Genomic DNA, 26633 nt, shown 5'->3' with positions numbered 1-26633 from the left:
CAGAGGGCAGTGGAGTGGCCAGGCAGCTTGGTGAGGCAGCCACTTAGCAAGCATTTCAGAGCATCAGCCACAGGCCCGGTTAAGTGCTAAACTGAGGAAACAATAAACAGTTGGTGAGACAGTGACTCAGAACAGTGTTTCTGAGATGGCTTGCATCAGAATCACTAAGGTATTTGTTAAAAATGCACAAAGTGTGTGACCCCACCCTGATGTACACAGAACTGCTGGATGTGGGCCCATTCACCAGTCAAAACAGTCTAAAATTTTTGGCTGGAAGAAAATTTAGCAATCATCTAATTCAGTAATTCCTAAGATTGATGGCTAGTTAGTGTAACCTGGGGAGTTAAAACAAAAATAAGATAACAGCAAAAACCAGTAGTACACAGACCCCCACCCCAAAACAATTAAATGAGAGATTCTGGGGGCAAAAACCTGGAAAAAGTGTATATAAAAGCTCTTAAACATTTCTGATGTGCAGTCAGGATTAAGAGTCACAAATCTGGTCCAATCTTCTCATTTTGCAGAAGAGGAAACACAAGACTCAGAAATTAAATAACTTGCCTAAGATAATAAATCTCTCTTTGGAAAGGTAATTGTGGGACTTCCCTGGTACTCTAGTGGTTAAGAATCAACCTTGCAATGCAGGGGACATGGGTTCCATCCCTGGTCCAGGACAATCCCACGCGTCACCAGGCAACTAAGGCATGAGCCACAACTACTGAGCCTGACTGCTGCAACTACAGAAGCCCATGGGCCTAGACCCTGTGCTTCTCAGCAAGAGGAGCTACTGCAGTGAGAAGCTGTGCGGTATAACCAAAGAGCAGCCCCCGCTCTGCAACTAGAGAAAGCCTGTGCACAGCAGCAAAGACCCAGCACAGCCAAAAATAAACATATGTTTTTTTAAAAAAGGCAATTAATTGTGTAAGATAAACTATCTATGTACTAATGCTACATATTTTAAAATAAAGGTAATAGCCTATTAGTGAATTAAGATAACAATATAGTCGTACCTGACCAAAATTATTAAAACTTGGGAGCAGAATAAAATATATCAAAGCACATTGTACAGTAGTAATGATATTGTTTCAAAATGTGTGTGTTCTATGATTCGATGTTAAAAGTTAATTCTTTTTATGGATTGTTGTCCAAAAATTTGGAAAGTTCTGCCCTGGAATTTCATTAATATCTAAGTTAGACACTGACATCTGAGCACAAAAAGGATGTAGCCGCTTCCTCTGCCTGGTAAGTAGCCCACAGGGAGGTTCTGGATGGTACTGGGGTCAAAAACATGGGCTTGACGATGTAGACACCTTGAGTTGAACCTCCTGGCCTTTGCTGGTGATCAGAGTTTGTATCAGAACCTAAACTCTTTATGGCTCAGCTAGCTAAACTTTAAAATAAGGGTTATAATACCCACCTCACAGAATTGTTCGTTTCTTTTTAATTAAAAAAAATTGTATTCAGTTTTTAAAGGTTACACTCCATTTACAGTTATGAAATATTGGCCATACGCCCCATATTATGCAATACATTCTATTAGCCTCTCTTACAACCGCAGTTTGTACCCCCCTCTCCCCACTGGTAACCACTAGTTTCTTCTCTGTATCTCTGAGTCCGCTTTTTTGTTATATTCACTACGATTGTGTTTTTTAGATTCCACATATAAGTGATATCATTTAGTGTTTTTCTTTTTCTGTCTGATTTATTTCACTTAGCATAATGCCCTCCCAAGTTGCTGCAAATGGGAAAAATTGGTTCTGTTTTGTGGCTGAATAGTATTCCATTTTGTTTATATACCACCTATTCTCTATCCATCCGTCTGTTGCTGAACTCTTAGGTTGCTTCTGTATCTTGGCAATTGAAAAAATGCTGCTATGAACACGGGGGCAATGGTTAGTTTGCTTAAATTGGCAGAATGTCTATAAACAGCATAATGTCTGACATAGGAATAAAAAACAATTAAAAATGCATTTGTGATCTATCATTTCCTGACTATAAGAGGAAAAGAACTAAAATTATACCAGAATTAGAACAGTCTTTGGAAAGCTGTGTATTCTTGGGCCTAATGTTTATTTTAGAAGGACAAAAGCTAGAAAAAAAATGGCTAAACTAATTGCTTTAGTAGGCAAAATATGAAGAACAACAATTTTCATTATTTTTCAAAGAATGGCCGTGTCTCACACATGTAAAAGCCAAGTGTATCATCAGCTATTTGATGTTGTGGCTTTTTTAGTTTCATTCCTAGATTCTTTCTAGAAAAATATTGATCAACATCTGCATGGGGGAAAAAGCATTTTGCGTTATTTTTTCTGATGGGTAGCTAAATCCCAAATAAAATTTTAAAAAGTGTGATATAGGCCCAAGACCTTACTCCTGCTCATGGACCTCCCCTTCCTCTGTTTGCTCAGATCCTATTCCAGAACATGGGGTCTCTCAGCCACAGCTCTCCATTTTTACCTCGCATCTCCTCCATCAGGGGATTAACTTCAAGTAACTCATCCATTCTTCAATAACCGTTGTGTGAAGGGACAAGGGTTTAGGCTATTCCTACAAACTAGATGTGTCTGGGATGCTTGCCATTTGTGTGGCAGCTAGTGAAAAACCTTAGTTTTCTTTTTCCTTTTCCTCTTATGAGGGCATACGGTCCTATATGATGTTCTATAATGTCGTTTACCTACATGTACATACATATATACACATACACGTGTATACACACACATATACACATAGCATATATGCACAGGTACTGGCAACCCATTCCAGTATTCTTGCCTGGGAAATCCCATGGTCTGAGGAGCCTGGTGGGCTACAGTCCATGGAGTCACAAAGACTCGAACATGACTGAGCTACTAAACACACACACGTGTATGTATGTGTGTGCTCAGCCGCATGTATTCCGACTCTTTGTGACCCATGGACTGGCTGCTCTGTCCATGGGCTTTCCCAGGTAAGAATGCTGGAGTGGGTTGCCATTTCATTCTCCAGGGGATCTTCCTGACCCAGGGACTGAACCTGGGTATCTTCCATCTCCTGCATTGGCAGGTGACTTCTTTCCCACTAGTGCCAGGACTATGATTACACGTAAAGTTCATAGGACATAAAGTACTGGGCTAAACATTATAGAAGATTTAGAGATGAGTCGAACACTAGCCTTGTCATCAAAGAACTTAAAATCTGGTAGAGAAGATACAGTATGTGAATGCATACGTTTATTTCAGGAAAAAGTGCAGTCAGTGCCAGGACAGGGAGAGACAACTGCAGCACTGCAGGATTTCAAAGGAAGGAGAAGTTGCAGGCAACTGGCAGATGCAGTGGCAATGGGGCTTGCAGCAGGGGAGGCATCTGAAATGCATCCTGAAAGAGGCACGGGATTTGCCTCTGCTGCAATGGAGTGGAGTGATGTCTTTACGAGGGAGGGCATGAAGAAGGATCCAGAGGGGATGGAAAAGCATGCCCAGGCACCGCTGATGAGGTCACTTTGCCCAGAACACAGAACTCATAAAGGGAGTAGAGGTCAATAATTTGAGGAAAGAGATTAGGTAGCAGTTTTCCTGGCTGCTATGACAAATTGCCACAAACTGGTAGTTTAAGGTAACATAAATGTATTCTCTTGCGATTCCAGAGGCAAGAAGCCTGAAATTCGTCTCACCGGGCAAAGTTAAGGTGTCAGCAAGACTGCATTCCTCTCTGGAGGTGCTAAAGGAAAATCCAGTTTCTTGCCCTTTTTTTTTTTTTTTTTCCTAATTTATTTGGCTCTGCTGGGTCTTACTCGAGGCCGCAGGATCTTCAATCTTTGTTGCAGCATGCAAGAGCTTTTAGTTGTGGCTTGCGAACTCAGTTTCGGCATGTGGAATCTAGTTCCCAGACCAGGGATCAAACCCGGGCCCCCTGCATTGGGAGCTTGAAGTCTTAGCCACGGGACCACTGGGGAAGTCCTCGAAGTTTCTTGCCTTTTCTAACCAGAAGCTGCTCACATTCCTTGGCTCCTGGCCCCATGTATCTTCAAGACTCAAGGCCAATTGAGTCTCTCACCTCATAACACATCACAGCACTCTGACACTGACTCTTCTGCCTCCCACTTCCACATTTAATTTAATTAAGGACCCTTGTGATTACATTGGGCCCACCTGGATATTCCAGTATAATCTCCCCATCTCAAAATCAGCTGATTGGTAACCATAATTCCATCTGCAACTTTAATTCTCTTTTGCCACTAAATCTAACATTCGCAAGTTCTGGGGAATAGGATGGGGACATTTTGGGGGACATTCTGCCTATCAGAGTTTGGAACCAAAGATTAAAGGACCCTGAATATCAAGATTCCTATCTCCATTCTTCGTGCTGGGGGAGAAAACACGATGTCTGATTTCATATTAAAGATGTTTTCCATTCAAATGTTTTCTTGCTTTTTGCTAGAATTATAGCAATTCAGTATAGTAACCCAGGTTGTCTCATACCAATTGGATGTTCTGGTTGGCAGTTATAGATGACTTTGATTAATAAAAAATGGGAAGATAAATTAAATATTGATAAGTGCAGTTTGGTGTGTTTGCTTTTTTCAAAGCACAGGACCCATGGGGATGGAAAGCCGTAAAAGAGATCTCCGTATTAGAAACCTCTGCCTTAAAAAATATGGCCTCTGTTTATTTTAGTTGGTTCCACCTATGTATATGGCATTTTTCTCTATTACTGATACATCTCTAGGGTTGGAGGATGAAAAGTTTGGAAAAGATTAAAATAAAACTGATTTAGCAAATGTATTTCATCTTCTAATTTGTTTATGATTTGATCAATAATTCATCCCTTAACATCTGTCTCTTAAAGACCGTCTTGTCTGTTGTCTTTATGGATGACAAGTTAGGATATTGGGAAAACAAAATACCTTCTTTTAAAGCACACAGCATCTCAAATGAAATGCCAAGTTTATAGTGTGTAGATAACCAAAACAAATAAAGCTATGCAACAGGCGGAAGGAAGAAAGATCTGATAAGTCAGGAAGTATAAATAGGATAACAGAAAATCCATCTGGACTTGTGTTCAAAGGGCCTTTATTTGTTTAGCCAATTTGAAGATTCTCTTTTTTAAAAAAATGATTTTATTTACTTATTTTATTTTTGGCTGTGCTGGGTCTTCACTGCTGCTCGGGCTTTTCTCTAGTTGCAGCGAGTGGGGCCTGCTCTCTAGCTGCGGTATTCAGGCTTACTGTGGTGGCTTCTCTTGTTGCAGAGCAGAGGCTCTGGGGTGTGTGAGCAGCTCTTGGTTCAATAGACTCAATAGTTGTGCAAGGGTTTAGTTGCTCTGCAACATGTGGGATCTTCCCAGATCAGGGATCAAATCTGTGTCTCCTGCATTGGCAGGCAGATTCTTTACCACTGAGCCACACCAGGGAAGCCCTGAAGATTCCATCTTTTAAACTATCATTTAAATTAAAATGTTCTACTATGAATTACTGGAGTATAAGTTTATATAGCTCTCCATTGCCCTGAACATGAAATAGTTTCTAGTACAACTATTTGTGTGGAATCTATTTTTGTCAAAATTTTAATGCTTGCTTTTTTTATTTGAATAAAGAAATGGTAAAAAGGCAGAAAAACTAGTTCTTTGGAGAGACACATCTAGGCAGGGAGAAGAGTGTCAGCTGGGCACAGACAGTGGTCTCTGGTGAAGTTTTCTGACATCACTAACACTTCCTACGAACCAGGCACTGTGCAGGATCACTGATCCTCACAGCCGCTCCATGAGCCCTGCACTAGCATTAATCTTATTTCCCATGAAAACCTGGAGGTTTGGAGATGCTAAATTGCTTGTCAAACCTCACACTATTAGTGAGGAAGGGAGCAGGGCATCAATTCCTAGGCTGTCTTTTAAAATTAGAACAGAACTCTAACCCTAAGCCTAATCTTAACGCTAAAAACACCCCAAAACAAATACAGTCATCTTCTCTGCTTTGTAAACATTATATCTTTAAACTTCCCCATCTTGTGGTTTCCCAATTTGGCTTCACTTGGGGATCTTTTACAAAATACCATTGCCTAGTATCCACTCAAGCCTGTTTAAATAGAATAAGAACAGCACTAATGATCAGGAACACTTATGTTTGGGCTGACAAGCATTTTTCCAGGTGCTATGTAGATTCTCATTTAATCCTCAGAACAACTCTGTGACAAAGGAAAACACCCTCAAATTTCCAATATACACATGAGGAAAGTGAGGGTATGTGCCTAGCTTAGAGTCACACAACTAAACTGGGATCCTGATCCCAGAGAATTGGGCTTCAGAGTCTATGCTCAGAAACAACCTATCAAATAAAACAACCACAACAGACACCCTCCCTGGTAATCTCTGGAAATGCCAGAGAACCAGGCTTCTTCTTTTTTTTTTTTTTTTTTTGGTTAATGACAAATGAATCAAGCATTTATCCTGCCTTTATATGTATAAACTATACTTTAGGATAATAACAGATGAGGGGAAATCTCTCATTTATTCACTAATAAACGAATGACTAATCTGTGCTATGCTCAGTCGTGTCCAACTCTTTACAACCCCATGGACTGCAGCCTACCAGGCTCCTCTGTCCATGAAATTCCAGGCAAGGATACTGGAGTGGGTTGCCATTTCCAGTTCTCGGAGATCTTCCAGACCCAGGGATTGAACCCGCATCTCTTGTGTGTCCTGCGCTGGCAGGCAGATTCTTTGCCACTGTGCCACCTGGGAAGCTGAGTGAGTGACAGAATATTATCATTTTGACACCCTCAAGGGAATAATCTAAGCCATGATCATCAAAGAATGAAACTTCTCAAAAAGGGATGTACAGTTTCTTCCTAATAGAAGTACAGCTTATTACCTCTTAAGAAGTGTTCTTTGCTAGAAAAATCAAGTCTCTTCAGGATTCTTAAATCACATCATTTTGAAAACAGAAGATCTAAGGAATATGTTACATGACACAATGGGTTCACAATCAGCAAAATCCAGACTGTGGGGAACTGAATATACAAGACTTAATTTCCTTCACATGTTAGTTGAGAAGAAAGAGAAAAAGAGACATGGAAACTATACATTGAAAGATTCATACAAACTAATTGCAGTGTAATGCATCATATTTGGATCCTAATTTGATCAAATACCTATCAAAATTAAATTTGGAGAAACTTAAACGTTAACTAGATATCTCATGTTAGTAAAATCTTCTTTTTAGTGTGATAGTTATTTTGTGGTTAAGGTTTTGTTTTGGGAGGATTTTCTGGGTTTTGGCATTTTGTGCATATTTTTCTTTCAGTTTTATTGAGATGAAATTGACATAGAGCAGTGTATAAAGTACACTGCATAATGATTTGACTTACATATATCATGAAATGAATATCACGATGTTAGTGAACATCCATTATCTCCTACAGACATAAAATTAAAGAAATAGAAAAAAATTTTTTTTCATTTTGATGAGAACTCTTAGTACTGATAGCTTTCAGTGTTGGATTTGTAATCTCCAAAGAAGAAGATTTAGCTTCCGGACCAGGGACCAGGCTTGATCACTCAAGAGCTTTTGTGTAGCAGAGTTTTATTAAAGTGAAAAACGGACAGAGAAAGTTTCTGACATAGACATCAGAAGGCGGATGGAGAGTGCCCTTGCTAGTGTTAGCAAGGGGTCTATATACTTTTTCAACTAGTTATTGCAGTGAAAGGAAAAGGTAATGGCACCCCACTCCAGCACTCTTGCCTGGAAAATCCCACGGACAGAAGAGCCTGGCAGGCTTCATTCCGTGGGGTGGCTAAGAGTCGGACACGACTGAGCGACTTCACTTTCACTTTTCACTTTCCTGCATTGGAGAGGGAAATGGCAACCCACTCCAGTGTTCTTGCCTGGAGAATCCCAGGGACGGGGGAGCCTGGTGGGCTGCCGTCTATGGGGTCGCACAGAGTCAGACACGACTGAAGTGACATAGCAGCAACATTGCACTAAGTCAAAAGACTGTCTCAAGGTTGTAAAGGTCTTACCAGACCCACTCCCATAATATGCATTTTAAGATGACAGGGTTAGTCAGAAGAGTCTTAAGAAGGAGAAGCATGTCCTCAAGCAGGTACATGCTGTTACATAATCATCGGTACAGAGTTTAAGGAAAAACATATCCTTCAGCAAGATGAGCTGTTCTGTTGTGTAATCATTAGCTCAGGGCTTAGAGAAAAAAAAAGGTGGGTCCTTTTCTCCTCCTTGAGAGCCCCAGACCCCTTTTTCCTCCTCAGGGACCCCAGATTTCTTACCAATCTACCTAAGAATTGGCTCTCTCAGTACCTTCATATATAATACACAGCAGTTTTAATTATATTTATCACATTGTACATTACATCCCTAGTATTTATTTGTCTTTTAATGGAAGTTTATATCTTTTGACTGTTTTCATTCACTTCCCCATCCCTCTGCCTCCTACCCAATACCTCTGATGACCACAAATCTGATCTCCTTTTATAAGGGTTGGTTTGTTTTTGTTTTGAGGTATAAATGACCTACAACTCTGTGTTAGTCCTTGTTACACTGCATACTGATTTGATACCACTCTATATTTCAATATGATCACTACAGTAAGTCTAGTTATACAAAGATATTACCCAGATATTACTATATTCTCCACACTGTGTATTTCATACTAGTAATTCAGCCACTTTGCAACTGGGAAATTGTAGCTCTTAATCTCCCTCACATAGTTTTTTCTTCTCCCAGCCTCCCTCCCCTCAGGAGACCAACAGTTTGTTCCCTGGATCGAAAACTCTATTTCTGTTTTATGGTTTTTCATTTGTTTTGTTTTCAGATTGCAGGTGTAAGTGAAATCAGACAGTATTTGTCTTTCTCAGTCTGACTTATTTCACTTGACATAAAACTTGCTAAATCTGTCCACGTTGCTGCAAACGGCAGTACTTCATTCTTCTTTATAGCTGAGTAGTATTCCATTGTATATATTTATCTACTGATTGGCACTTACATTGCTCTTATATCTTGGCTCTTGTAAATAATGCTACAATGAACATAGGGGTGCATATATCTTTTCAAATTACTGTTTTCATTTCTTCAGATAAATATCCAGGAGGGAATTGGTGGATAATATGGTGGCTCTATTTTTAATTGTTTGAGGATTCTCTATACTGTTATCCATAGTGGTTATACCAATTTACATTCCCACCAGTGGTGCACAAGGGTTACTTAACTAATCTGTTCCTCAGTTTAGCTACATATTGACCTGTAAGGGTGGCCCCACCATGGGACTTAAATAGAACTGTAAAGAAATATGGTCTTTTTGTGGGTTATTCTTTTCTGACTTTATTCCAAGAGCTCAAATTTTTTCCACTATACATGTAAATTTATCAAACAAAACAGGGAATGGACAAAGAGCCCAAGGAGTATCCAGAAGGCAAGACATTTCTCCTGGGGCTCAAGTTTTTTTAACACAAACACAAGGTCATGGCTGAGACTCAGATAGTTCTGGAGAGTGAATTTTGGAGATTATAATGCCTGGTTCCTGTGTTTGCGTCCTTGATATACATGGCAGCTGAGAAGCCTATGAGGAAAAAGGCTTGAACAAAGTACGCCCCATGGGATTAAGGGTGTTTGTGCATGTGTGTATGTATTCAAAGTGTGCTGGTGGTTCCAAAGCAGCTAGGTTACAGGGAGAACGACAGGGACCCCTACAGGAGAACATGTCATGAAAGAGGCAGGACTCTAGTATTGGGAGTTCAGTGTACTGGTGATTCTAGAAATCAGGAGAAGCCTACACTAGATGTCAGCTCTACTGACACCCAAATACAGCAGGACTCCGAACAACATATGGCGGGATTCCAACTTCATGGACAGACACATCAACACGGCATTAGGAACAATATTCTAGCTCAATGGCATCACTATAGACCTGTCAGGTGAGGGACTGTAAAGTCAGGAAGTGAGCAAGAAGTAGGGCTGATTCAGGAACACATGTGAGTCCAACTGGAGAGTTTCAGAAAAATTGCTGAGGAGGGGAACTTTGGCCAATCATCTAAGCCCAGGTGCCCATGCCTCTAGGCCTTGCCCTAGTCTTGTAACATCTTGAAAAAAAAAAACAAAACTATAAACTCAGTTCCAAAACAATTGATGAATAATGCTAGAGTCTCAGAAGAAGCTTCAATAAACAGTATTCCTGTTTCCCATGCTGAGCAAGTTGAGGAAATAAAGTTAAGGCAAATGGACTCGCCTTTGTTACTTCTAGAGACCAGGCTAGAAGACAGGCCTTTAGGTCAAGCAGTCAAATGAGCTGAAACTAGACAGACTTGCCCATAGGCAGACACTTGCTGGACCAGAGTAGGCCTGTACAGGCAAGATTTTCAATACAGAGAGACATTGTGTTCTCTTAGAAGACTCACTCCGAAAAGGAAGAAGCAGAGCTGATCTGATGGGCCCAATGACTCTTCCAAAGCTATGATCAGATTACTCACTCCAGAGTCCCAGGAATGGAAAAAGTAAAGGGGCAGCGAGAGACAAAGCCTGTGTTTAGAGAAATGCTCGTTATAGAAACCAAGAGAAAAGATGTCTCTCTGTATCAGTCAGGGTCTGCCAGGAAAACAAAATCCACACCAGGGTTATTAAACAGAGGGAATTAGTTATAAAAGGGTTAGAGGAGTTGAAAGATTAACCTAGGTAGATGAGGCAGCTCCCAAATTAGCAACTGGGAAGACACTACCCACTCTTTGGGCTAGAAACAAATAGAAAATGTGGTGTTACCTGAGCCCAGGAGCTGGAACCACTCAGTAAAGCCTAGTATCATCAAGGCTCTATTAGAGCAAGAGCTGGAGTTATTAATATACAGGAGATGCAGCTGCTGCCAGGCATGCCTCCCAATACAGAGAAAAAGGTGAGAAATACCTTTCCTCCCAAACTCCAGTCTCCACCAGTGCCTCTCACTGGCAAACCCAACATAGAGTTGGTGTTCAAGAGCGCCTGGGAGTCATAGCTCAAGACAGTCAGAGAGAGCACAGGCAGGGAATGGATCCAGAGTCAACAGGCTGATAGCCAGTGCAGCCTTCAAAAAGGAAGAGCTTTATTAATGTTTTTGTACACAGGTTAAAGAGGAATCTGTATGTCACAGTTCAGTTCAGTCACTCAGTCGTGTCCGACTCTTTGTGACCCCATGGGCAGCAGCACGCCAGGCCTCCCTGTCCATCACTAACTCCCAGAGTCCACTCAAACTCATGTCCATTGAGTCTGTGATGCCATCCAACCAACTGATCCTCGGTTGTCCCCTTCTCCTCCTGCCTTCCATCTTTCCCAGCATCAGGGTCTTTTCAAAAGAGTCAGTTCTTCACATCAGGTGGCCAAAGTATAGGAGTTTTAGCTTTTCAGCATGAGTCCTTCCAATGAATATTCAGGACTGATCTCCTTTAGGATGGACTCGTTGGATCTCCTTGCACTCTCAAGAATCTTCTCCAATACCACAGTTCAAAAACATCAATTCTTTGGTGCTCAGCTTTCCTTATAGTCCAACTCTCACATCCATACATGGCTACTGGAAAAACCAGACCCTTGACTAGACAGACCTTTGTTTTGTTGTGTTTTGTTTTGTTTTGTTTTACACAGACCTTTGTTGGCAAAGTAATGTCTCTGCTTTTTAACATGCTGCCTAGGTTGATCATAACTTTCCTTCCAAGGAGTAACGGGAACCGGATGGGAAGTCGCTCAGTCATGTCTGACTCTTTGCGACCCCGTGGACTGTAGCCCACCAGGCTCCTCTGTCCATGGGATTCTCCAGGCAGGAATACTGGAGTGGGTTGCCATTTCCTTCTCCGGGGGATCTTCCCGACTCAGGGATTGAACCTGGGTCTCCTGCATTGCAGGCAGATGCTTTACCCTCTGAGCCACGAAGGAAGCCCAAATTTCCTGGCTGCAGTCACCACCTGCAGTGATTTTGGAGCTCAAAAAAATAAAGTGTGACACTGTTTCCACTGTTTCCCCATCTATTTCCCATGAAGTGATGGGACCGGGTGCCAAGATCTTAGTTTTCTGAATGTTGAGCTTTAAGCCAACTTTTTCACTCTCCTCTTTCACTTTCACAAGAGGCTCTTTAGTTCTTCTTCACTTTCTGCTGTAAGGATGGTGTCACCTGCATATTTGAGGTTATTGATATTTCTCCCAGCAATCTTGATTCCAGCTTGTGCTTCCTCCAGGCCAGCGTTTCTCATCATGTACTCTGCATAAGTTAAATAAGCAGGGTGACAATATACAGCCTTGACGTATTCCTTTTCCTATTCGGAACCAGTCTGTTGTTCCATATTGGGATCTAACTCTTGCTTCCTGACCTGCATATAGGTTTCTCAAGAGGCAGGTCAGGTGGTTTGGTATTCCCATCTCTTTCAGAATTTTCCACAGTTTATTATGATCCACACAGTCAAACGGTTTGGCATAGTCAATAAAGCAGAAATAGATGTTTTTCTGGAACTCTCTCGCTTTTTTGATAATCCAGTGGATGTTGGCAATTTGATCTCTGATTCCTCTGCCTTTTCTAAAACCAGCTTGAACATCAGGAAGTTCAAAGTTCATATATTGCTGAAGCCTGGCTTGGAGAATTTTGAGCATTATTTTACTAGCATGTGAGATGAGTGCAATTTTGCAGTAGTTTGAGCATTATTTGGCATTGCCTTTCTTTGGGATTGGAATGAAAACTGACCTTTCCAGTCCTGTGGCCGCTGCTGAGTTTTCCAAATTTGCTGACATATTGAGTGCAGCACTTTCACAGCATCATCTTTCAGGATTTGAAATAGCTCAACTGGAATTCCATCACCTCCACTAGCTTTGTTTGTAGTGATACTTCCTAAGGCCCACTTGACTTCACATTCCAAGATGTCTGGCTCTAGATGAGTGATCCCACCATCGTGATTATCTGGGTCATGAAGATCTTTTTTGTACAGTTGTTCTGTGTATTCTTGCCACCTCTTCTTAATATCTTCTGCTTCTGTCAGGTCCATACCATTTCTGTTCTTTATTGTGCCCATCTTTGCATGAAATATTCCCTTGGTATCTCTAATTTTCTTGAAGAGATCTCTAGTCTGTCACATCACACACCAAAAAACCTTTCTAAAATGTCTTTACCATTTCTTTACATTTCTCTCCTGCCATAGCTAATGTGTCTCTCTCCATCTTTTCTCCCCACCTCAGCTCACCCCTCTCCTCCCCCACAACATTCTCCTGAACCTTCTCCGCATAAGCTGGGGAGTTCAGTTGACCCTCTTCTCATTGTCTGTATCAGAGATGGCTCTCCATGGGGCCTCCCTCAGTGGCTTAGTGCTCTGCTGCTGCTGCTGCTGCTAAGTCACGTCAGTCGTGTCCGACTCTGTGTGACCCCATAGACGGCAGCCCACCAGGCTCCCCGGTCCCTGGGATTCTCCAGGCAAGAACACTGGAGTGGGTTGCCATTTCCTTCTCCAATACATCAAAGTGGAAAGTGAAAGTGAAGTTGCTCAGTCACGACCCCATGGACTGCAGCCTACCAGGCTCCTCCATCCATGGAATTTTCCAGGCAGGAGTACTGGAATGGGGTGCCATTGCCTTCTCCAGGCTTAGTGCTCTGAGACTGGGTAAACAGTAAGTTGGGAGCTTCCCAGGTGGGCCTACTGGTGAAAATCCCACCTGCCATTGCAACAGATGTAAGAGATGTGGATTTGATCTCTGGGTCAGGAAGGTCCCTGGAGAGGGCATGGCAACCCACTCCAGTATTCTTGCCTGCTGCTGCTGCTAAGTCGCTTCAGTCGTGTCCAACTCTGTGTGACCCCAGAGACGGCAGCCCACCAGGCTCCCCCATCCCTGGGATTCTCCAGGCAAGAACACTGGAGTGGGTTGTCATTTCCTTCTCCAGTGCATGAACGTGAAAAGTGAAAGTGAAGCCACTCAGTCGTGTCCAACTCTTCGAGACCCCATGGACTGACTGCAGCCTACCAGGCTCCTCAGTCCATGGGATTTTCCAGGCAAGAGTACAGGAGTGGGTTGCCACTGCCTTCTCCGATTCTTGCCTAGAGAAACCCATGAACAGAGGAGCCTGGAGGGGTACAGTCCATAGAGTCACAAAGCGTCACACAACTAAAACGACTTAGCATGCACACAAATAGTAAGTTGGTCATGGCAGTTTAGTTAAGTCTGAGGCAGCTGAGTTACCCAGTAAGAAGAGAGTATTCACCTGCTCAAAATAAGGCCATCAGCAGATCTGCTGCTTACTTTTCCCCTTTCAAATTAAAGCAATTGACCACCTTGGTTCTTGTCAAATGCAGCCCTTGCCATCCACACCTGGTGTGCATAGGTGTTTGTTTCGCATTTAACAGAACTGAAAGGACTCCTGTTTCATTTTCTTGTAACCACAGTATTTAAATATCTGTGGTTTGGCTTGTGGGCTCACTACTGGAAGGTAGTAAGTATTGCCATTTCCAGATAGATAAAAGAAATTAGAATAGTGTCTAGGCCATAACAGGAATTTTAAAAGTGTGTGTTGATAAGCAGATAGATTATATGATTGCTCATTTACTAAGGCTGCCATAACAAAGTACTACAGATGGACTGGTTTAAACAATAGAAACTTTTTTTCCCCACAATTGTGGAGGCTATAAGCCTGAGATCGAGGTATCACAGGAGTAATTTCTTCTAAGGCCTCCCCACTGGGTGTATAGATAGTCGTCTTCACATGCTCTTCCTTCTATGTAAATCTGTATCTTTATTTCATCTTCTTAAAGGGATGCCAGTCAGATTAGATTAGGACTCACCCAATTACTTTCTTTCAATTTAATTACCTCCTTAAAGATCTTATCTCCAAATAAAATCACATTCTAAGGTATTCGGAGTTAAGACTTCAGCATGAGAATTTTGGAGGAAACAAAATTCAGCCCATAATCCAAAGCCGTACTTTATCTCATGCAATTTAGTCGTGTACGGATGTGAGAGTTGTACCATGAAGAGGGCTGAGTGCCGAAGAATTGATGCTTTTGAACTGTGGTGTTGGAGAAGACTCTTGAGAGTCCCTTGGACTGCAAGGAGATCAAAACAGTCCATCCTAAAGGAAATCAATCCTGAACATTGGATTGACTAATGCTGGAGGGACTAAGTTGGAAGGACTAATGCTGAAGCTGAAACTCCAATAGTTTGCCACCTGATGCAAAGAACTGACTCACTAGAAAAGACCCTGATGCTGGGAAAGATTGAAGGCAGGAGGAGAAGGGGACGACAGAGAATGAGATGGTTGGATGGCATCACTGACTCAATGGACATGAGTTTGAGCAAGCTCTGGGAGATGGTGAAGGACAGGGAAGCCTGGCATGCTGCAGTCTATGGGGTCACAAAGAGTCGGACACGACTGAGCGACTGAACAATAACAGAACAGAAAACAGCACAAATATTTACATGATTAACTTTATTGTTGATAGTGGCAGGACAGAATTAGGTTACAGGGTTCCTGGCATCCAAATCTGTGTCTACTGGCAGTGTCTGTCCATCATGCTGGAATTACAGCATAATTGTTAGATGAACAGGCTGTGTAGTCATATAGACTTGAGTCTTTTAATTCTGGACCTGCTGCCTATTAGCTACTTGACCTTGGATCAGTTGTTAACATTTCTTAGGTCAGTTTCTGTATCAGTATGCCGGGGCTTCCTTGGTGGCCAGAAGGTCAGATGGTAAGGAGTCTGCTTGCAATGCAGGAGACCTGGGTTCGATCCCTAGGTCAGGAATATCCCCTGGAGAAGGGAATAGCAACCCACTCCTGTATTCTTGCCTGGAGAATTCCATGGACAGAGGAGTCTGGCAGACTGCAGTCCATGGGGTCACAAAGAGTCAGATGCTACTAACACTTTTCACTTTCACTTTTCATGCTGGGATAATAGAACCTTCTTTACTGAGAGGGATGAAGATTCAAAGACATGATGATGTATCTTGTCAGAGAGGGAAACCTTTTCCTTTTCTCTCTTAGGTTTACTGCCGGGGGCTGTGTAATATCAAACTAATGAAAAGTATATTAAAAGGAGAAAAGATAATTTTTTATTAATATTTACATCAGTTCACAGACAAGAAGTAAAACTCAAAGAATTGGTTAGACTTGGGGTTATTATACACCCATTTTAACAAAGGAAAGGAAATTTGAGCTTCAGGGGATGATAAACTGTGGGGAAGTAACTAGGAGATATATGGGGGAACTAATGGAAGATAAGGGGTGTTTTAATAAGGTCTGTCTATGCAGACTTATCTCAATGTTACTCTCCATCTCCAGAGATAGAGTCACTCTTCCCTTCTTGGTGGGGGAGGACACCTTCATAAAGGGCAGTTGGTGCCCTGCTTTCGGGCAGTCGAGGGAGAACAGAGTAGTCTTTCCACATCTGCTGCATCTCAGTTGCTTTCAGCTCAAAGTAGTCCAAACTGGCATTTTCTGATCCCCTTCGATGAAAAGTGCTTAGCACCAGGTCTGGTCACAGTAAGTACTGGATAATCAACTGTTATTAGAGCAAAATATATCCTTCCACTGTAGTCCTGGAGCCCAGCCGTAGCAGCATGGAAAGGGAATGTCAACTTTTAAAAAATGCACAGTGTGAGAGCTGCAAGTTAAGTTTCATTTGAGGCAAAATGAGGACTGCAGTCCAGGAGACAGCATCTCAGATAGCCCTGAGAAACTGCTCCCCCAGGCTGTAGTCCTCATTTTGCCCCAAATAAAGCTTAACTCGCAATTCTCACCTTGCAATTTCCTTTAAGTTAACAGTTACGGCAACTGACGAAGGAACCCAGAATGGACTTCCCTTCACCTGAACTCTGAGGATCTAGAGCCTTGGCACCATCTGCCCATCTGCCTCCTTGGACAGTCCAGACAAATTGGGTAAGTATCTCCTGGTTCTCAGATCTCCCGTATTGGTTGATGATCCTGAGTTTTACTTGGTAGTGGAGCAGATAACCTGCCCTCTCTCAGCTGACAGGTACTGCAGGGGGCCCAGTTGAAAGATACTGGGGCATACCCACTCAGTGTGTAGACACTAGGTGGGGCTCAGTTGAAAGATACTGAGGAATACATGACCAGTTGGAAATGAAAGACACTTTGAGCAGGTGCTGGTTGAAAGATACTAGGAGAATACCACCACCACCCCCCATCCAGGGGAAAGAAGCTGGGTGGGGCTTGGCCAAGGTATACCCACTCCATTAAAATATACTGGTGGGGGCTGGTTGAAAGATACCAGGGTTTGCTTAGCTGTAGGAGACTGACTTGTAGGTGCTGAAAGGTTACTTAAGAGGCTGATCTGACTCTTTTACAAGGGACATCAGAAAGCCAGCCTCTTAACTAAAACCTCAGCCAGGGTTATGTATATAAAAAACTTATACTTGCAAGTACTTACTTACTTGGGGAAATGATACTAAAAGAGATCCCAACAAAAAATGACCAAATTGGAATTCTTTTGATATTCCAAAATTAATATTTACGGGCACACAGTTAGAAAAAGCTGGCCATAAGGTCAAACAGACTGAATGGAATGCTTACTCTGATTGGTATCTAGAAGCTTCTCTTAAAACTGTAGAACAAAAAAAGGCTGCTAACAGTCACTGATTCTGTCTCTCCCTCTCATATTTTCTTCTATCTGAATTGCTTGGCTAGATGCTGTCTCTCTCTTTTTTATCTCTTCCAACTCTTCTACCTCCTGCTGCTCCCCTGTCCCCAGGAAAGGAGGATTAAAACAAAACAAAAACTTTGAAGCAATATTCTGACTTGACACCTAAGTCATTCTCTAACTGCCAAAATGATCCTTTGCTTAAGTCTGGCTCTTCAGTTCAGCTCAGTCGCTTGGTTGTGTCCAAATCTTTGCAACCCCATGGACTACAGCACGCCAGGCCTTCCTGTCCATCACCAACTCCCAGAGTCCACTCAAACTCATGTCCATTGAGTTGATGATGCCATCCAACCATCTCATCCTCGGTCCTCCCCATCTCCTACCACCTTCAATCTTTCCCAGCATCAGGGTCTTTTCAAATGAGTCAGTTCTTCACATCATGTGGCCAAAGTATTGGAGTTTCAGCTTCAACATCAGTCCTTCTAATCAGTCCCAGGACTGATCTCCTTTAGGATGGACTGGTTGGATCTCCTTGCAATCCAAGGGACTCTCAAGAGTCTTCAACAACACAGTTCAACAAAGCATCAATTCTTCAGTGTTCAGCTTTCTTTATAGTCCAATTCTCACATCCATACATGATTACTGGAAAAACCATAGACAGACCTTTGTTGGCAAAGTAATGTCTCTACTTTTTAATATGCTGTCTAGGTTGGTCATAACTTTCCTTCCATGGAGTAAGTGTCTTTTGATTTCATGGCTGCAATCACCGTCTGCAGTGATTTTGGAGCCCCCCAAAATAAAGTCTGATACTGTTTCCACTGTTTCCCCGTCTATTTGCCATGAAGTGATGGGACTGGATGCCATGATCTTAGTTTTCTGAATGTTGAGCTTTAAGCCAACTTTTTCACTCTCCTCTTTCACTTTCATCAAGAGGCTCTTTAGTTCCTCTTCACTTTCTGCCGTAAGGGTGGTGTCATCTGCATATCTGAGGTTATTGATATTTCTCCTGGCAATCGTGATTCCAGCTTGTGCTTCATCCAGCCCAGCATTTCCCGCGATTTACTCTGCATATAAGTTAAATAAGCATGGTGATGATATACAGCCTTGACGTACCCCTTTTCCTATTTGGAACCAGTCTGTTGTTCCAGGTCCAATTCTAACTGTTGCTTCTTAACCCGCATACATATTTCTCAAGAGGCAGGTCAGGTGATCTGGTATTCCCATCTTTTTCAGAATTTTCCACGGTTTGTTGTGATCCACACAGTCAAAGGCTTTGGTGTAGTCAATAAAGCAGTAGATGTTTTTCTGGAACTCTCTTGCTTTTTCGATGACCCAGCAGATGTTGGCAATTTAATCTCTGTTCCCCTGCCTTTTCTAAATCCAGCTTGAACATCTGGAAGTTCACAGTTCACATATTGTTGAAGCCTGGCTTGGAGAATTTTGAGCATTACTTTACTAGCATGTGAGATGGGTGCAATTGTGTGGTAGAGCATTGTTTGGCATTGCCTTTCTTTGAGATTGGAATGAAAACTGACCTTTTCCAGTCCTGCGGCCACTGTTGAGTTTTCCAAATTTGCTGACATATTGAGTGCAGCACTTTCACAACATCATCTTTTAGGATTTGAAATAGCTCAACTAGAATTCCATCACCTGCACTAGTCTGCCTCTTAGAAGGCTTAGATGAGGATTTGGCTACTCTAGTCAAAAAAAGAAAAAAAATCTAGGTTGATCTGTGTTACACACTAATGCTTGTTACACTGGCTGACCAACTTTTCAGAACCATTAACAGAAAGAAAAAGGGGTATCTATAAAAGTTATGAAACTTTAATTGCACCAATATAAGTGCACAGTGCCAGTCAAAGGTTAACCAACCCCCAACCAGCTTCAGTTCAGTTCAGTCGCTCAGTCATGTCCGACTCTTTGCAACCCCATGAACCACAGCACACCAGGCATCCCTGTCCATCACCAACTCCAGGAGTTCACCCAAACCCATGTCCATTGTGTCAGTGATGCCATCCAACCATCTCATCCTCAGTCGTCCCCTTCTCCTTTTGCCCTCAATCTTTTCCAGCATCAGGGTCTTTTCAAATGAGTCAGCTGTTCACATCATGTGGCCAAAATATTGGCGTTTCAGCTTCAACATCAGTCCTTCCAATGAACACCCAGGACTGATCTCCTTTTTTTTTTTTTCAAGCTAACTTTCTCTACTGGTTGGAACCAGTTTAATTCCAACCAGTAGAGAAAGTTAGCTTGAAAAAAATATATATATTAATATATGTATGTGTATGTACTAAGGGACTATGGGCTTCCCAAGTGGCTCAAGTGATAAAGAATCCAACTGCCAATTCAGGAGATGTGGGTTTGATACCTGGGGTGGAAAGATGCCCTGGAGGAGGAAATGGCAGCCCACTCCAGTATTCTTGCCTGGGAAATCCCATGGACAGAGGAGCCTGATGGGCTTCAGTCCATAAGATCTCAAAGAGGCAGACAGCGTGGAGCATGGGCACACAGCGACACACACATGCCTGAAGGAATAAGTCCACATGAGGAGAACGTGATCGCTTATCTTATCTGTGAGTTGTGCATGTGTTCTCAGTCATGTCCCACTTTTTGCGACCCCATGGACTGCAGTCCACCAGATCTCCTCTGTCCATGGAATTTTCCAGGGAAGAATGCTGGAGTGGGTTGCCATTTCCTTCTCCAGGGGAGGGATTGAATCCACATCTCTTGTGTCTCCTGCATTGGCGTGCAGATTCTTTATCACTGTGCCATCCAGACCATCTCTAATTCCTAAAACTGAAAAAAACAAAACGGAACAGGGAAAGCATTTTAAAATCTTTCTTATAAGTTAGTGAGTTTTATATTAAGATATCTAATTCAAAATTTTTAAAAATAAAGCCAGATCTCTCGTTGTGTCTGTCTGAATATATGTATGTCTCTGTATGTGTCTTTCTTTGTCTTTCTGTTGCAGGATGTGGGACACCTTCCAGGGCCCAGAAGTGGGCTCTCATCTAACACCCAGAAATGAATTGTCTGAAGAGACAAATGAGCTGACAAAGAAAGAGATTTTATTGGAAAGGGCGCCCTGGTGGAGAGCAGTAGGGTAAGGGAACCCAGGAGAACTGCTCTGCCTCATGGCTCACAGTCTCAGGTTTGATGATAATGGAATTAGTTTCTGGATTTTCTTTGGCCAATCATTCTGACTCAAGAGTCCTTCCGAGTGGCACATGAATTGCTCAGCCAGGATGGGTGCCAGCAAGAAGGATTCTGGGAGGCGGTCAGATACGTGGTGTCTCCTTTTGACCTTTCCTGAACTCTTCCGGCTGGTGGTGTCTTATCAGTTCCATATTCCTTACTAGGATCTCCTGTGATAAAATAACTCATGCAAATGGTTATTATGGTGCCTGGCCACGGTGGGTGGTTTTAGTTAGTGTGCTTCCCCTAACATTTGGATAGTATTGCCAAGGTTAATTTGTAAATGAGCTCAAATTTATTGGCCCAGAAAAAAGTAAGCATTTACAAATCAAACAATTTTAAATACAAGAAAATTTAGCTGAAAAAAATATAAGAAAATTGTAAATACAAGAAAAATTGGGCTTCACTTGTGGCTCAGCTGGTAAACAATCTGCCTACAATGAGAGAGACCTGGGTTCGATCCCTGGGTTGGAAGATCCCTTGGAGAAGGGAAAGGCTACCCACTTCAGTATTTGGCCTGGAGAATTCCCTGGACTGTATAATCCGTGGGGTCGCAAAGAGTCAGACACGACTAAGCGACTTTCACTTCACTTCAAGCTGAAAAACCCAGAGAGGAACACACCGAGACACACAGTAATTAAACTGACAAAAAATAAAGACAGAGGTAAAATTTTAAAAGCAACAAGGAAAAACCGACAAATAACATAAAGGGGACTTCCATCAGGCTATCAGCTGATATCTCAGCAGAAACTCTACAAGCCAGAAGGGAATGGCACGATATATTTAAAGTCATGAAAGGGAAGAACCTACAACCAAGAATACTCTACTCAGCAAGACGCTCCTTCAGATTTGATGGAGAAATCAAGTTTTCCAAATAAACAAAAGTTAAGAGAATTTAGCACCACCAAATCAGCTGTACAACAAATGTTAAAGGAACTTCTCTAGACAGGAAACACAAAAGATGGAAAATAAACCCTACAGAAAATAAACCCAAAACAATTAAGGAAACTGTTAATAGGATCAGTTCAGTTCAGTTCAGTTGCTCAGTCGTGTCCAACTCTTGTGACCCCATGAATCACAGCACGCCAGGCCTCCCTGTCCATCACCAACTCCCAGACTTTACCCAAACTCATGTCCATCAAGTCAGTGATGCCTTCTAGCCATCTCATCCTCTGTCGTCCCCTTCTCCTCCTGCCCCCAATCCCTCTCAGCATCAGGGTCTTTTCCAATGAGTCAGTTCTTTGCATGAGGTGGGCAAAGTATTGGCGTTTCAGTTTCAGCATCAGTCCATCCAATGAACACCCACTGATAACTACCAGAGGCACCAACCAAAAGACATAGGCTGGCTGGGGAGACGAATACATGTGCATTTATGCAATTCCATTTACCACATCACTCTGCCTGACTCCCCAAATTGTATGCAATTATTTTATATTGTTAGGTTAATCATTATCCCATTATGGCTTGTAATCATAATTATTTTTTATTTAATTCCATTTACCACATCACTCTGCCTGACTCCCCAAATTATATGCAATTATTTTATATTGTTAGGTTAATCATTATCCCATTATGGCTTGTAATCATAATTATTTTTTATTTTTTGTCTGGCTATTGATTGTGAAAACCAATAAGCATTTTTTACTATTGTGATTATGTAACTACTAATCACTTAAGACCATTGTATCATGATGGGTCAACAGAAAAATAATAGACCTCTATACCACCAAAACTAGGATCGAATAGAAAAACCTATAGTCACTTTTTAAAACCCATATGCATCTCAGAATTTTTTGAAAAATACAAATGCCCAGGTATTGCTTCTTTTTCTCCAGAGCTCTAATGAGCAACCATGTTTAGAAACAACTGGACTATATGATGATCTTTTCCTTTTATCTAGCTTGTTTCACTTTTCCGGTTTCGTATTCAGTGCTCGCATTTCATTTAGTTCATGTTTTTCCGTTTCTCCATCTCTTCTTTTTCTTATGTTCTTTCTCAAGCCTTTATCAAGAATAGTAAAAAAGCTTTTGTATACATATATATAAAGTATGTATATAATGTATATTTTAGAAAAAACTGAATTTTTGCCTAGCTGAAAAATCTATGACATTTTGATCCCACTTGTTTGACTAAGTATTAATAGAATGCTAGATTTCTACTTAAGAAAAAATAGATATGTAACAAACAACAAAGGTTTACTTTATAGCTTAGGGAACTATAGTCAATATCTTGTAATAACCTATAATGGAAAATAATTTCAAAAATAATATATGTGTATATGTATAACTGCATTGGGTCTTCCCAGGTAGCTCAGATGGTAAAGAATCTGCCTGCAATGTGGGAGACCTGGGTTCGATCCCTGAGTCAGGAAGATCCCCTGGAGAAGGGTATGGCAACCCACTCCAGTATTCTGGCCTGGAGAATTCCACAGACAGGGGAGCCTGGTGGGCTACAGTTCATGGAGTTGCAAAGAGTTGGACACGACTGAAGCAACTAACACGCACACACATAAGTAAATCACCTTGCTATACCCCTGAAACAGTGCAAGTCAACTATACTTTATTAAAATAAATATATATTAAGAAAAAATAAAAAATCTTTACCAAAATAAAAGAAAATTAAGCTAAATAAGTTTCAGCTTTATATAAACTGAAAAATATCCAATATTAAATTAGTACCTGGTATTAATGTTAAAGTTTGTCAATCTAATATAAACATGTTTTAAAGTCATCAATATACTAATCCATTATAATACTTTAACTGTGCCTAGGTTTAGCATAGTTAAATAAAATCTTATTATAGCTATTGCAATTTTGTTAGCAAGGAAAGAAATTCAATGTAAAGAAACTTTTAAGGAAAGAAAATGTAAATAAAATAAAAGCTTTAAATAACCTCTACTAAAAAATAATTATGCTTTAAATATTTCTATCTATTTAGTCTCTCTAAATTTTGCTAAATTAAATTTCTAGGGCTGTGCTAAATTGAGTAAAGGAAGTTTATTGAACATCTGGGTCACTCCCAAATAAAATAAGATACAAAACATTAATTACTATATACTGGCTTCCTCTTACAGAAAAGATGAAGATATTTCAACTATTAATAAATATGTTTGGTCCCATCCTAAGATGTTCTCTGTAAGAAAGCAATTTTTTTTTAAACTCTCACTGGTATTTATGCTCACCAATCTACAAAATGCTAATATAACGGTCAGTTCATGGTTCCTTAAGTAAAGTAGGATTTGTGTTTTCAGTAAAGAAGGTGTGAGGAGTGGAACTGCATTTTATTCTAAAAGAAGGAAATAGATCTGAGTTACAGGTGACTGTTTTTGGATGGGCAAATTAAGTAATGGTTACAAAAAGTTTTGTGGAAAGTGGACCCTGAAAAAAAAATTCTGTGCATGGTACAAGTTTTCTTAAAATGTTTAACTGCCTTTAATATCAGATTTTAATTTTTTTACTTTTAAGCTATCTGCTCCGTATATATCTTTGAAATCTCTTATTGTTACTTTGGCTAAGTAAATAACTATTGTTTTACAGTAACCTATGATCTTATCTGACTAATTGTTCTAAATGCTTTTAATATTCTTTGACAAAATTTCCTAAATCAAATTCTAATGAAGTCTTTTTGACCTCTAGCTAACTTTGGGATGCTTCAAAGTGCTCCTGAAACATCCCAATGAGAGATGGTAGACTAATTCGGTTCATTTGCTATGTTAAATTACATGGGAAGTATTGTCAAATGAGTAGTAAATCTTCTCAGATTTATATTGTATGGTAAATGTTATTAATATAAATATTCTAAAATTTATATGGAGTTCCTAAAATGCTGACATATCTTGATAAAATGTTATCAGTCCTAATTCTAGTTATTATCTGCAAGTGTTGTATAGCACAGCAGTAACCAAGTTACTTTGTACTGTAATCAAATTTAAGTGTGACTTAAGTCTTTTGTTGATATACAGTTATGGTTTTATTCTGATGCCTTTGCAAAAAAACGCTTCCTCTTCAAAAAGATTAATAAAAAACTTTTAAATAAATGTAAGTTTCTAACTTTCAGGCCATAATGCTGAATTGGGTAGGAAACTTCAAAATCCTAATGAGAAACCTGATGGCTTCATAAACTGTTAACAAAAAGTTAGTTAACAAAAGGACTGAGTACACTGGTAAAAATGGTTATGATTTTTATTGTTTCTGTCTAAAAAATTACTGGGTTTTCCAGATGTAAGGAAAAGCTTCCCCTCAAATTAATTATGACTTATAGTAATTTGGTAATCATATTTGTGTAAGCAAAATTAAGACATTAATCTTTTTTCTCTATCTGGTCCCTCCAAAGATTGTAAACTCTCAGGTTTTCAGCAACTTTCTCAGATAAATTAGGAAAGCTACCTCAACAACAGGTACAAAAACCTCAAGGTATTTTTGAGGACCTTGTAAAGGGAGGAATTCACCTAGATCTGTAGGTAAAACATGTAATAAGCCCTTGGTGTATGCTTCCTAGTCTTAAGAGTTTGTTTTTTTTTTTTTTTAAGCTTCAGTTTAAAACTCCTTATTAAAAATGTTGATACCGTGAAAGCCTATATGATCAATTATATTTATATAGATTATCAGGTCAATTTTTTTTCTTAAACCAAACTTATTTTGCAACAAATTAGTCTTAATTAAATATGTTTGGTAAATGTGTTATTTTTTTAAAGTTAGGTTTCAATAAATATTAAAATTTTAAACCGAACTTATTTTGCAACAAATTAGTCTTAATTTGTTGAATATATTTGGTAAAAATAAGGGTAATTTAAAAAAAGATTATTTCAGTAAATGTTAAATTCCAGTTTTGTTAATGAAGGTCTGTATTTACTAACTCATTTCCCAGATAGTTCCTTGCTATTATGCTATATTAATGTAAAGTTAATTAAATTATTTGAAAAAAAAAACCACTCTTGTTTCTAAAGCTTGTGTCAATAATCTCTGTATAAAATTCAGATGCCCATGAGCTGCAAACAGGAAATTATATATACCCAAAGGGGCTGTCTCCTACCTAGATAAAAAACTTTTTATCAGGTTCTCTTAACTAGCTCATGCACAGTAAAACTTGAAGGGAACTTGACTCTTGAATTAATTCTCACTTCTAAAGGCCACTACACCAGACAGGTCTATAAAGAGAACTGCTGATCTTAAACTTACCTTAAAATAATGCTCAAACAAAGAAAGCTACACCTGCACCAGAATGGAGGGAAAAAAAAAAAAATCAAAAGTAAGCACCTTACCCAAAATGCTGAACCTGATTTGTATGATCACTCATAATGTTGTGTTAACGTCTTAGACCTTTGCATATAAATCAGATGTTTTTCTATCATGGACGTGATCCTGTGCTAGTTTTAAAAACCAATTCAATTACTGGTTTGTGGCCAATTACCTGCATCTAGTACCTCTAGATTACCTTTGTGGATTTCTCCACTCCAAGGAGAAATCACCCTTAAAAAATTATTTTACAAAAAGCTCAGTCCTGTTCAGGTGACTCTTAATATTACTAGGTGGAATCCTCTCACCTGGCCAATTAATACCTGCTCTGACTCTGGCCGTAATATGAATTTTCTTCTAAGTAACTCAAGCTCAATAAAAGCAACAAGCAAAAATTCAGTCAAAAAATAAAACCTCTCACAATTACATAGAGGTTTAAAAAAAAAATGTGCTGGATTGCACAATTATAGAATAGATTTATGTAGTTAACGCCAGGCTATGGTCATTTAAAATTCAAGGCTTCTTTTATCTTGGGAACAATTAAATTATACTAAGAATAACTAGCCAAGCACACTAAAAAATTGGGCTAGAAGATTTATAAACAGTGCCAGTATATAACTTCCCACTGGATTA

At 40.3% G+C, this 26633-nt stretch overlaps 1 protein-coding gene across 31 annotated transcripts in view; it reads left to right on the top strand.

Annotated features, from left to right (window-relative positions):
- Positions 1-26633, top strand: part of PCED1B (PC-esterase domain containing 1B) — a 217046-nt gene that overhangs the window by 167240 nt on the left and 23173 nt on the right. For 21 of the 31 annotated variants that reach the window (XR_009600236.1, XR_009600234.1, XR_009600231.1 and 18 more), the window contains 2 exons: positions 16730-16850; positions 20543-20674. The gene's annotated coding sequence lies outside the window, so the exon portion shown is untranslated. The remainder of the gene's footprint in view (positions 1-16729; positions 16851-20542; positions 20675-26633) is intronic. The other 10 variants (XR_009600249.1, XR_009600250.1, XR_009600243.1 and 7 more) reach the window with 1 other exon arrangement.

The sequence above is a fragment of the Ovis aries genome, chromosome 3 (assembly GCF_016772045.2).
Source record: "Ovis aries strain OAR_USU_Benz2616 breed Rambouillet chromosome 3, ARS-UI_Ramb_v3.0, whole genome shotgun sequence".
NCBI classification, from domain to species: Eukaryota; Metazoa; Chordata; class Mammalia; order Artiodactyla; family Bovidae; genus Ovis; species Ovis aries.
Note: the sequence above shows the minus strand (reverse complement) of the source record. Positions and strands in the feature narration are given on the sequence as shown.